We start from the raw sequence: 10,312 nt of genomic DNA on the forward strand, positions 1-10,312 counted from the left end.
CCCTGCTGCTGCCAGTCCTGCTGTTGCAAACCCTGCTGCTATCAGTCCTGCTGTTGTAAACCCTGCTGCTGTCAGTCCAGCTGTTGTAAACCCTGCTGCTGTCAGTCCAGCTGTTGCAAACCCTGCTGCTGCCAGTCCTGCTGTTGCAAACCCTGCTGCTGCCAGTGCAGCTGTTGCAAGCCCTGCTGCTGCCAGTCCTACTGTTGCAAACCCTGCTGCTGTCAGTCCAGCTGTTGCAAGCCCTGCTGCTGTCAGTCCAGCTGTTGCAAGCCCTGCTGCTGCCAGTCCTGCTGTTGCAAACCCTGCTGCTGCCAGTCCTGCTGTGGCTATACTCTCATGTGCTGAAAGGTCTGAGGCTGTGCACCTTACATTGCTTTGTAGCGGCGGCAGCCTGGCTCTTTTTCCTCCACTGTCCGCTGACCTCCTTCTCTGCACACTGGAGCTCAGGACACATGCCACGTGGACTCAAGAGCCCAAGAAAGCCATGTTATTCCCTGGGAGTCTAGCTCCTGCCCCGCTATGGGGGGGCTCCCCTCCCTTCCCCCCCAGTCCTTCCCATCCCCTCCCCATCCCCTTCCCATCTCCCCCCAGCCCTCCCCATCCCCTCCCCACAGCCTCATTTTAGATCCAAACCCAGCCCCAGAGAGCCACAAGGAGGAAATGCCTCAGGCCTGTCCCTGTCAGCACTGGGAAAGTGGAAAACAGCAAGGAATGGACCCGGCTTCTCAATCGCCACGCTGAACATCGGTGGGCTCAGCGCTGCATCTTAACATGAGGACCAGCAGCCTGGAGAAGACACAAGAGCCGCCTTCCCTTGGTCACTGTCAGAGACAGACACAATTTCCAAGTGCAACCAACAAAAAACCAAAACAGAAACAAAACCAACCAAACAAACACAAAACCCTCCTAGAATTGATAAGAAGGATAGCAGAGTGTTCATATACATATATCATTTATGTGATATATAAATATATATGAAACATATATAACACACATATAAAACATACATAAACATGTTTGTACCCACACATATATATGAACAAGAAGAGACAGGGATCAGGAGAATAATTCCATTCGCAATGACCAATGAAACAATGCCACACCTGGGATTTGACCTGGCGCAGGGGGGCTTTGCCTCCTCGTTGCTGGAACGGAGGCGCGCACCCCAGGCAGCTCTTTTGTTGAGATGAAGTCTTTCAGAATGTCTCTGCCTGGGTTGGTGCAGCTCTGGGGTTCTCCCCACCCGGGCCTGCGGGTGGCTGTGAAGCAGGCTGGAGCCGCCATGCCCAGCTGTACACAGGTAGTTAAGGAAATCAACAATCTCACTACCTCTGGCGTCTACCCAGAGCACTGCAAGTCAGAACACAGCAGAGACACCTCCCGAGTGCTCCCGGCCGCGGTGTCACCACGGCCACCCTGTGGAGCAGCCCCGAGCCCACTGCGGAGCAGGTGTCGGGCACGTGTGGTCTCTGTACACAGGGAATGCCACTCACCTCTGTCATTTGCAGGGAAATGGATGACCCGGAAAAAATCGTGGTGCAGGAAGTAAGTCAGGCTCAGATAGACAAATGGTTTGGGCTTTCTCTCCTGTGCGGAAGCTAGATCTTTTTCTTTTTTTCTTTTTTTGTTGGTCATGGGGCCTGAACTCTGGGCCTGGGCGCTGTCTCTCAGCCCTTCAGCTCAAGGCGAGCACTCTACCACCTGAGCCACAGTGCCACTTCCAGCTTTTCCTGCTGATGTGGTGCTGAGGAATCGAACCCAGGGCCTCATGCATGCAAGGCAAGCACTCTACCACTGAGCCACCTTCCCAGCCACCTTCCCAGTCCTGGAAGCTAGATCTTAGAACACACACAGGAAAGTACACGCTGGGTTCCGTGCACATGTATGCACACATGCACATAACACACACGTGTATCTGTGCACATACATTCACTCTCACGTATACACATGCACGCACACACACACACACACAAGCTCACTCTGACCCAGCTCCCGAGGGGAAGTGGATGAAGACGGAGCGGATGGCTGGGCCTGCGGTGCTGGCTCTTTGGCGTTGCTCACCCCAACCCAGAGCTGAGGCTGCAGGACTGAGGCTGGGGCTGCAGCCTCTGCGGCCTGCCCTGGAGGGGTGGCTGGTTTGGGGCCAGCTCTGCACTGCCCCTGCCGCCCTCCGCCCTCCCCTCCATGCCAGGGCCCGCCCCAGCCCGCACACGCACCTCCCAATCAGGGCCGTGGGGGAAGCCGGAATTCCCTGGCCGAGGCTCTCTCAGCTGTGCGACCCGTGAGTGGCGCGAGGCTCAGGGCTGGTGTGAGCCCCCCTTCCCCCCCTGGCCTTCAGGTGGCCATGGTGGGTCACCCGTGGGGGGACCAGGGTGGCCACGGGACCAAAGCTGCACTGACACTGTGGGTGAAGGGAGAAGCCCAAGTCCACGTTGCCAGGGGAGGAGGCGGTGGGGACGCCCTTGGACTGCGGGCCGGGCCGGGCAGCACCCGCCACTCCCCCCACCCCCGCCGGTGAACAGGGCCGACTCCCCACACACACACAGAACTGTGAGACGCAGCCCCTCCCCACTCAGGAAATGTGCTGCTTCCTGAGCAGAATCTAGAAGAATCTAAAAGAATGGCCAAGACCTGCAGTGTAAAGTCTCAGAGCCGGAGCGGGTACAGTGTGTCTGCCAGGGTGGGCTGGAGGCCTGGGGTTGGAGGCCGGGGTGGGGCTGGATGGAGGAGCCCTGGATTCAGACGGCCACCCGCAGGGCCAGCACATGGCCAGCAGAGGGCAGCAGAGTGCCCCGGGACAGCGGCGGGCTGGACCCCGCCTCCCCCCCACACCCCCCCAGCAGGGATGAGCTCCTTGCTCTAAGAGGAAGCCTGTGATGCAGATCTGACGCACATGTGAGTCAGCCCTCCCCCACCCCCGCCGGCACGTCCCGCAACCTCCAACCTCCGTGGGCACGCCAACCCCAGCCACACCAGGGACCCGCACGGGCAATCTATTGGACGCGTAAACTCTCCGTGCTGCTGCCAATGAGCTAAGGGCAGAGGGCACCCCTGGCCTCCCTGTGCTACGCCCGGACGGATAAAGATCTGTACGAGGGAGGCTGGGCCCCCGGAAGGAGCAGCAGATGCTCACAGGACAGCTCACGACAATTTCCATGACCACCGGCACATCACCTCCGTGATGGCGGTGATAAGGCCCCGGAACCCAGGAGAACCAGAACTGGGAGGCTGAGCCACCGGGCCACGCCCGAGATCCGGACCCTTACACTCTCCCCCTCCGTCCCGGGCCCGAATTCCTCTTCCAGAATCCCCTGCTCTGCCTGCGCCCTGGAGATGGCTGGAGGGGGCTGGAGCCAGGCCACGCCCTTACCCTCGCCCACCCTGCAGCCTTTCCTAGACACCTCCCGCCACGCCCGCCACGCCCCCCAGGTGCCTGAATCCTCTCGTGGCTGACACAAGAAGTGCGTTAGATGAGCTCCTACCGGAGGAGGCGTTGGCTTGTTCTGATGGTTTTCTCTATAAATATCAGGATACACAGGCAAACACACCTGTAGCTACTTACTAAATCCATCTGTATACAAATTCACACACTGCATTTAGGAAGGGAAAGGGAAAGAGAATTTGTTTTATGAAATCAGCTCAGGCCGGGCGCCAGTGGCTCATGCCTGTCATCCTAGCCACTCAGGAGGCTGAGATCTAAGGATCATGGTTCAAAGCCAGCCTGGGCAGAAACAGCTGTGAAACTCTTATCTCTAGTAAACTACTCAATAAAAGCCAGAAGTGCTGCTTTGGCTCAAGTGGTAGAACACTAGTCTTGAGCAGGGACACTGCCCAGGCCCTGAGTTCAAGCCCCATGAAAAAAAAGTCAGCTCAGGCCGTGGAAGTGGGCAGGTTGGGAATTCGGGGAGCTGCCAGCAGGCCGGGGCACCTGCAGAGCTTGGTGTTGGGGTCTTGAATCTGAAGACGAAATGACTCCCTTCTCAGGAACGTTGTTTTTTTTGTTGCTTTTGGTCCAGTCGTGGGGCCTGAACTCTGGGCCTGGGCGCTGTCCCTCAGCTCTTCAGCTCAAGGCTAGCGCTCTACTACTTGAGCCACAGCACCACTTCCAGCTTTTTTCTTTTTGCTTATGTGGTGCTGAGGAATCAAATCCAGGGCCTCAGGCATGCAAGGCAAGCGCTCTACCACTGAGCCACCTTCCCAGCCCACGTTGGTATTTTTCTACTAAGACTGTTGGCGGACTCATGTCTCAAAGACCAGCAGCCTTGAATGCAGCTAGCACAAAGCTTATATAGGCCAAAACCACGTAAGGTGTGAGGAATTAAACTTAACAAAAAAGTGTTTTATACACGCAAAGCAAACCAGATGAGGACTCTTAAACCTAATAGAAAAGCAAACCATCTAGGGAAACAATCAGGGGAAATCAAGGGCCGGTTCTTGGGGAAGCATAGACCAGTCTCCTTCCTTCAGTGGTGGGGAGAGTGACTCCGAGGTGGGCCTTCTGGACAAGGCTGAGTGATGATCGGACCCGGGGCTACATGTCCCAGCTTCCCCAGAGACCCCACGCCCCACCGCCCAAGAGCCCACCTCTTCTTCCCTGGGCCTCTCCCCTTTGGGGCCTTCGGTTGGCTTTTTCCTTGCAGCTCTGGCCTGGGCTGGAAGGAGCTGCACCATTCTTACCCTGGAGGCTGCTGCTGAGCTTTGGGGGTCTGGGGGCAGGCCCAGGCCCCGCCTTCACCCGGCAGGGCGGTGTTAGCTGGGCCGGCCGTGGAGGAAGGCTCAGTGCTCACTGTGGGGATGCTGTTTCAATCACACACTCGTGAGGAATGAGGGCCAGGCGTGGGGACCCGCAGCTCGCCGGCCTTCATTCGTGGGGTCTGCACGTGGCTGTGGCTTCCGCCAGTCCTGTCCTGGACCTGGCCTTTCTGTCCTGCCTCTCTGAGGCTGCACGTGCTGCCCGATGAGGCACAGCTGCGGGTGCTTTGTAAAGAGATTTGAGGAGCCTCGCTGTCTTTCTCCTGGAGCACGTGGATGGCTCGATTGGCCTCTGCAGTGAAAACAAAACTCACACAAGGCACTGGGCTCAGAAAGGTCAAAACCGTGGCCCCTGGCTGCAGTGAGGCAGAGCCGCCACCAGGGGGCACTGTTGGATAGCAAAAGGAAATGGGCTCCGCAGGTGGGGGGCAGACCCTGGCGGGGACAGGTGAGGCTGGGCGGGGGTTGGGCAAACCCAGAGCCGCAGGCAGAGCCGGTGGGCAGCTGCATGGACGCTGCCGTCCTGCAGGCGGCTGCAAAGGCCTTGACCCGGGCTCAGTGCCGGCCTCTGTGTGCAGGCCTCGGTAGCCACCTCAGGAAGAGCCTACCGGGCCTCTCTTGTCCCCCAATTATGCAGGCAGTCTGGGGGGTCCCTGTACCCCTCCCAGGTCTCCATGGCCAGGCCGGTGTCAGACACCGGGTGGGGGGCTTGGCAGGAAACGCCGCCGAGGGCCCAGCCTAGGTAGGGTGACAGGACACTGGGGCACCTCCCCGGCCGCAGGATGGACATGGCATGCAGGAAAGGCCTGGTGGTCCTTGGCCTGGGTTCCTGCCATTGTCTGAGCCACAGCCCGGGGGGCTGGGCCCCGGGCGCTGGGCCCCGGGCTGGAACAACGCTGGGACGGGCCTTCCTGTTTGCTAACTTAGGGCTCAGAGCAGGTGGGCCCAGTGTCCTTTCCCACGACACAGACACAGGGGAGGGTCGCCAGAGGAAAACCGAACAAAGGAAATTCCTCTGGGGGCCTCCATACCCCCCTACTCCGCTCCCCAGGGTCAGGGCCCTGGGGGGCCCTGGGGGGTTTCAGCGGCCCAGCTGACTCCCGCTGGAGAGTGGCCCTTCCCCGGCCACGAGGGGCCAGCACGGAGGAAGTAGACATGGGGTAACCCAGCCCGGGCTGCTTCGTTTTCAGGTGGAGAACCGTCTGCTCCTCAGCATTTTATCTGCTCAATTATTTTTTAAAAGTCTGGCCAGGGGCCTGGGAAGGTGGCTCAGTGGTAGAGCGCTTGCCTTGCATGCATGAGGCCCTGGGTTTGATTCCTCAGCACCACATAAGCAAAAAGAAAAAAGCCAGAACTGGCGCTGTGGCTCAAGTGGTAGAGTGTTAGCCTTGAGCTGAAGAGCTGAGGGACAGCGCCCAGGCCCAGAGTTCAGGCCCCACAACCGGACCCAAAAAAAAAAAAAAAAGTCTGGCCAGGTGCTGGTGGCCTTCACCAGTCTCCCTCCTCCCATGGGACACTGAGGCAGGGAAACTGAGGCAGGCCTCCGGCCATCCAGCCCAGCCAGGACAGCAGCAAAAACAGAGACATGGAGTAAAGGTCAGGACCAGTACCCGGGCCCTGAGTTCAAGCTCCAGCACTGCACACTAAGACATAAGAGTCCAACAAGCGGCCTCCTGCCCTCGGAACGCGCCGCGTCACCCCGCGTCCGTGTCCCCGCCTCTGTGGAGGTGTCTCGGCCCCTGGCGTGGGTGTCAGGCTGCCGTGCCCCTGGGGAGGGGGCTTCCAGGTGCTTTCTGGGGGTGGCTCTGGGGGTCCCCAGCCCTCCCTGGCCCGTGTGTCCCCCCTCACTGAGCCAGGCCCCCTGCAGGCCAGCAGGGCCCCAAGGCCTGCCTGGGTCAGAGGCCCCAACGCCCGAAGCCTGTGTCTGGAGTGCTGCACAATGGCCCAGAACCTTCCGGAACTACAGCAGGGTCTCACAAGGGGTCCCCAGAAAAACTGTCTCCAATGACTATTCCAACCTGCTAAGCGGCTGGGTGGGTGTTGTGAGGTTCACCCTGCAGGCCAGGGGTTCTGGGGGGCCTGGGGGGGCTGTGACAGAGGGCGCAGGTCACCAGAGCTCAGGGTGGCATCGCCTCTGGCGGGCCAGCCACTGCCCCTTCTCACCTCTCCCTGTCTGCCTCTGCCCCCCTCCTCCCTGCACGCTGAGCGTGAAGGCCCCCCAAACCGTGACGCCTCCTGGGGAAGGGCAGGCGCCGGGCGGGGGCAGGGGCAGCACCCCCCGCCCCCCCTGGGGGACACTGCCCTCAGGGCTGGGGGACCAGGCCCGGCTGGGCCTGGGGTCTCACAGCCACGCAGTGTCCTGTGAACCAGGGTTTGCTCATGGGAGCTGAACCCAGGACCTTGGGTAGGTCCAGCTAGAGCTCTGCCCCTCCCTCCCTTCCTCAGCCCTCCCGCCCTCCCCCCCCCTTTCTTTCTGGTAGAGTTCTACAACCTGAATCACACACAGCCTTTTATGTTATTTTTTGGAATAAGCTCTTGTCTCCCCTTCCCCCTCCCCCCCCCCAGCCTGGACGCCAATCCTCCTGCTGGTGCCTTCAGCGCAGCGGGCTGGCCCCTCTCACGGGCTGAGATGGGGTCTCTCAGACTGCACCGCCTGGCTGGCCAAGCTCAGCAAGTCCAGGGCCTTGGGTTCAAACCCCAGCGTGGCCCGGAGAAACAGAACAACAGAACTCAAGGCTCAGCCTGCTGCGCGCATGCGGACTCCCTTGTCACCACTGTGGCTGGTGGCGGGGCGGGCCGGTTGAGGAAACCGTGAGGTGCTCGTGGGGATGGGGGGCGGGGGATGGCGTGGCCCCAGTTGGGCAGTTCAGTGAATCGCCCACCACATCCGGGCATGCTGAGTGTGGTCTGGTCGCCCGGCTCCTCGGGTGGGAGGGCCGGGGCCCAGGGCTTTGGGCCAAACTGCAGTGGACGCTCAGCCACCAGGTGACGTGGCCACCGCTGTGACCTGGCACACCTGCTGCCCCCTCATTGGCTCCAGACAGGGAGACGGGCAGGGGAGAGCATAAGGCCCTGAGTTCAGCTCCCTGTACCAGTGCACACGCACACACACGTGCACACACGTACACACATGCATGCACACATGTATACACATACACACACGCACACACACATGCACACACGTACACACGTGCATGCACACGTGCACACACACATGTACACACATGCACACACGTGTATACACACGTGTACACATGCGCACACATGCATGCACACGTGTACACACACGCACACATGTGATGTGCACACACATGTACACATATGCATACACATACACACAATAGGGACACTGTAAGCAAAGTTGTTAGCATAATCAACTTTTACAAAGAAAGAGTATTAAAAGGAACAGAACATGAGTTGAAAAAGAACAAAAGAAAGGAAGCGAGGGCGGGAGGGAGGGAGGGAGGACGCCAGAAGAGTCTGGTGTGTGACAGGGCCCTGGCCGCAGGCGGGAGGGAGGGAAGCCGAGGCGTGGACGTGGGTTGCGGGGTGAGGCTGTGTGGGGAAGGAGCAGCCCATGGGCAGCACGGCCGTGTTCACCTGGGGAGCCTCAGCTAGACAAGGCAAATACACAAAGCCGCCAGGCTCGCTGGGGATTTCCAAGGCCACAGACACAGAGCTGGATAATCAGGAGTGAATTAAACAAAGGAGGTTTACATCCACAGGCAATAAACAACAGAATTGAATTAACCAGCTTTATTTCATAACAGAACACCTGGGCGGGCGGGGAGCGGGTGGCGGCGGCGGCCTGGGTGTCTGTCTGAGTAGACGGGCCCACTTCCCTGCTGTCCCTGTGTCCTGAGGCTGTCGGCTGGGGTGGGGGTGCAGGAGGGCGCGAGCACCCGCCAGGCCTGCTCCAGGATGACTGGTGGTCAGAGGGCGGGGGGCACGGCGGTAATGAACCCGGGACGGCCAGGTTCCCGTGGCTCTGTCCGCGGCTGCGGGGTTGGGCACTGGCCGGGAGGCCTTTGGCTGTGGGAAAATCACAGAACAGGGTACCAAACCCGCTGAACCCCCCTCTCCCCAGACCCCTCCCCGTCCTCAGGTGAGGGGTGCGGCCAGCGTGGCCCAGACCCAGCGGCCCAGGCCCAGCAGCTCCCGGCCAGGTCCGCTGGCTGGTCAGCCCCGGTGTGGAGGGGGCAGAACCGCAGCACAGCTGACCTACGGGGGTGCCCCCCAGCCAGGCGCGGTGAGTGCACCCAGCAGGGCGGCGCCCCTCCAGCCTCCCGGTTCCGCCATGCGGGATGCGGTCTGGATGCGTGGGGAACCCAAGGCCCGAGCAGCGGAGGAGTTCACGGGCATGTGAAACAGTCACTGACTAGACACCCGAGCGCCAGGGTCAGGGCCCAGACACGCCGGACGCGGCCACGCACCCACACCCACCACAAAGCCCGGTGCAACACAACTGGCCAGATGTGAAATGACCACCGACACAGGGAAAGGGGAGAGGGAAGAGGAAGGAGAGGGAAGAGGAAGGAGAGGAAAGATTAAAACACATGAGGAAATAGGAAGGAAGGAAGGGAGGGAGGGAGGAAGGAAGGAAGGAAGGGAGGGAGGAAGGAAGGAAGGAAGGAAGGAAGGAAGGAAGGAAGGGAGGGAGGAAGGAAGGAAGGAAGGGAGAGAGGGAGGGAGAAGGAAGGAAGGGAGGGAGGGAGGAAGGAAGGAAGGAAGGGAGGGAGGAAGGAAGGAAGGAAGGAAGGAAGGAAGGAAGGAAGGGAGGGAGGAAGGAAGGAAGGAAGGGAGAGAGGGAGGGAGGAAGGAAGGAAGGGAAGGAGGGGAAGGGAGGGGAAGAAAGGGAGAGAGGGAGACAGTATAGACGAAGGGAGGGAAGGAAGGAAGGAGGGAGAGAGGGAAGGAAGGACGGGGAGAAGAGGAAAGAGGTGAGGAAGGAAGGAAGATAAGGAAATAGGGAAGAAAAGAAGAAAGAAAGAAGCAAGAAAGGGAGGAAGGAAGGAAATAAGGACAAAAAGGAAGGAAAGAAAAGGAACAAAGGAGAAAGGAAGGGAAGGGAGGAAAGGAAGGAAGGAAGGGGAAAAGGAGGAAAGGAGAAGAAGGAGGAGGAAGGGAAGAAGAAGGAAAGTATGAAGAAATGGAAAAAGGAAGGGAAGAAGGAGGAAAAAAGAACAGAAGAATAGGAAGAGAGGGGGAAGGGAGGGAGGAAGGAAGAAAGGAGGAAGAAAGTGGAGAAGGAAGAAAGGGAAGAAGGCAGAAGGAGGAAGGAAAGAAAGGCAGAAAGAGGAAGGAGGAAGGAGGTAGGAAGAAGAAATAAAGAAGGAAGGAAGGCAGAAAGGAGGAAGAAAGTGAGAAAGGAAGGAAAGGAGGGAGGAAGGAGAAAGGAGGATGGAGGAAGGAAGAAGGCAAAAGGAGGAAGGAGGAAGGAAAAAAGGAAGGAAAGAAAGAGGAAGGAAGGGAGGAAGGAAGGAAGGAAAGAGGAAGGAAGGGAGGAAGGAGGGAAGGAAGGAAGAGAGCAGGGAAGATGGGAGGAAAGAAGGAAGGAAGA

Source organism: Dipodomys ordii, unplaced genomic scaffold (assembly GCF_000151885.1).
Source record: "Dipodomys ordii isolate 6190 unplaced genomic scaffold, Dord_2.0 Scaffold54, whole genome shotgun sequence".
Classification (NCBI taxonomy): Eukaryota; Metazoa; Chordata; class Mammalia; order Rodentia; family Heteromyidae; genus Dipodomys; species Dipodomys ordii.